The sequence below is a fragment of the Penaeus monodon genome, chromosome 24, assembly GCF_015228065.2.
Source record: "Penaeus monodon isolate SGIC_2016 chromosome 24, NSTDA_Pmon_1, whole genome shotgun sequence".
Classification (NCBI taxonomy): domain Eukaryota; kingdom Metazoa; phylum Arthropoda; class Malacostraca; order Decapoda; family Penaeidae; genus Penaeus; species Penaeus monodon.
In genome coordinates, this window is record NC_051409.1 from 4523961 (window position 1) to 4526764 (window position 2804).

The 2804-nt window shown below is 35.7% G+C and overlaps 1 long non-coding RNA gene across 1 annotated transcript in view; it reads right to left on the reverse strand.

The window, feature by feature from the left end:
* Positions 1-838: 838 nt before the first annotated feature.
* The window catches only part of LOC119588489, a 2247-nt gene continuing 281 nt past the window's right edge, over positions 839-2804 (reverse strand). The window contains exons 2-5 of the long non-coding RNA XR_005230098.1: positions 2413-2455; positions 1937-1981; positions 1500-1545; positions 839-1058 (exon numbers count right to left, since the gene is read on the reverse strand). This is a non-coding gene — a long non-coding RNA (uncharacterized LOC119588489). The remainder of the gene's footprint in view (positions 1059-1499; positions 1546-1936; positions 1982-2412; positions 2456-2804) is intronic.

The window sequence follows — 2804 nt, forward strand, 5'->3', positions numbered from 1 at the left end:
AAATCCCTTACACCCAATAAAGGAAAGTGTAAAAACCAAAAATAAAATTTATAAAGTTTACGCAAGTTACTTTTACCCAAAACTAAAAAAGAGTGCTTAAAAGTAAAAGAAATAAAGAAAATGGTTTTATACTTCGTTGTAAAAAGGTAGAAAAGTTTATAAAACTCAACAAATGTAATAAAACAAGAAAACATATTAATAAAAAACGTAACTTGTCTCACGTGAGTCGCGTGGTACTTCAGAATTCCAGGGGAAACTCTTGTATTTCCGGCTGGGATGGTCTGGGGTCACTACAGAAGAACTCAAAAGACTGATATGAATCATACATAAACCTGACCTGATCTGGGATATCAGTAATCAATGATGGTAATAGAGATGTGTTGTTTCTCTGATAAGCTGTGCTGTCTTCATATTCCATATATTAAAAGTGCCGTGTTAATATTTATTCCCAACAAGACAAACTTCAGGGACCTGCCTGACCCATGTGCCGATACGATAAAGCAACAGAAAGAAGGGTTTAGTGAAAATCCCTTTTATCAAGACAATGGTGAACTGGATGCGTTAAATTTTACTGGAATATTCTTACATTATTCTGTTTATTTCAGCATGAGACTTGCTAGAACCTAAAATTTATTATCAATCAAAGAGGTTAGTGTATCATTTTTCAAGACTGAACAGATTAAGTTCAGTATAAAATTATGTAGTCTGAATATATTGTGTAGTATGCATAGTACAAAATGTACAAGTAGACAGATCGAGGCAGTGGAAGTACACACTTTCCGCATTAAATAGCAAGATGCATTATCCACCATCCAGGGTACAGGAATCAAACACACAATACTGAATCCTTTTATTTCTTGTGAATATACTGTATCCAAAAAAGTCCTTAAGATATTACCTGCCTTTTCTGTGATACCATAATTATTCTCATTAATCATGCAAACTTTACCTGATCACATACACTTTGCAGTAGTGGACAGGAGGAATATATCGTATTTCCATAGTCCTAAACTCATGGCTGGTAATACAACGTAGAAGCTTTTATCCACATGGAGCACCTGTTACAAAGAGACAGGAAACTGTATATACCTCACACTGTTAAAATTCCCTTGATGTAATAATATTCAGTTCAAAAAAATACCTATTAAAATAATGTTGGCTGCCAAGTGACCAGCAGCGTAAAGACAACTACCAGCGCATAAGGCATTCCTTTCTCTTCGAATTTCCTTAGCACTGGCTGGGTAAATGACCCTGCCTGTGACTCTGGATTCGAATAACTGATAACAACTGATAATGAGGCTTTAGATGATCTAAATCGATTGAATATTTAATTTGTGTATCATGACATACAATAAAAAAAATTATTCGTGATTTTTGCTCCACCTAGAGGATCACATTTTTTTACACAATACAAGGCCATTATATTTCATTTTCTTAAATACTGAATAGTTAAAAGAAGATAGCGAAATATGAAGAGAATTTTAACATCTGATTCTTACCTCAGGATCCGATCTCAATATACCAGCCACCATTCCAGCAAAACGTCTGGCAAAATAAGTAATATGTTAATATATAATAGTGACATAATACATAGAGTTTCTCATTCTACAAAAAAAAATGTAAATTTTTATCAACTGTCGCTTGTCCGGTGACCAGCGGCGTAAAGACAACCGCCAGCGCATAAGACTTGCATTTCTCTCCGAATTCCCTCAGCACTGGCTCGGTACACAACCTCGCCTGTGGCTTTGGATTCGAATAATTAAAGATTGAAAAAAAGTATCATAGTCATATTTCTTCTAAATATCAGGCTTTTTAAAAAAAAATACAAAGGTTTATAGCTTTCCCATACGTATATATTGGACATGCAACGTAACTATACAACAGGATATACTTTCTTGAGACAGATTATTAAGATAGGGTGTTAGCTGAATTTTACCTTAACGGCCTCCCAAGACATGCCATCCGTTGATCCGAAAAACACCTGACGACATAAATTCCCGTTAATATCCAGATATAACATACACACCGTTCCAAATACTACAAAAAGTCAGAATCTCTATGAACTGTCGCTTGTCCGGTGACCAGCGGCGTAAAGACAACCGCCAGCGCATAAGACTTGCATTTCTCTCCGAATTCCCTCAGCACTGGCTCGGTACACAACCTCGCCTGTGATTTAGGATTCGAATAATTTCAGATTTTTAAAAACAACCATGGTCACTTTTTTCTTCTTCTTCTAAATATCATGATTTGAAAAAAAAAAATCCAAAGGCATAAAACATTCCAATATGGAAATACTGGACGTACGAAGCAAATATACGACAGAATATTTCATTTATTTCATTTCTCCTAACAAAGAGTATTATAAAAGGTTGATAGCAACAGATGAAGAGATTTTCCACACTTGGACCTCACCTCAATATCCGGCCAAGACATGCCACCCGTTGATCCGAAAAACCTGACAACGTAAATCCTTGTTAATATCCAAATACATGAGGTTCCAAATATTTTTTAAAAAGTCAGAATCTCTATGAACTGTCGCTTGTCCGGTGACCAGCGGCGTAAAGACAACCGCCAGCGCATAAGACTTGCATTTCTCTTCGAATTTCCTCAGCACTGGCTGGGTACACAACCCCGACTGAGACTTGGGATTCGAACTAGTGATTAGGGATTTTTCCCCCAAGGATCTGTGAAATTCCTGGTTGATATATGGACCTCACGTGTACAAAAAAAATTTTTTTAAATATTACAGTTTGAGATATTACCTTAAGTCAATTTACTATATTGATTTTTGAAGTAAAAAAAAA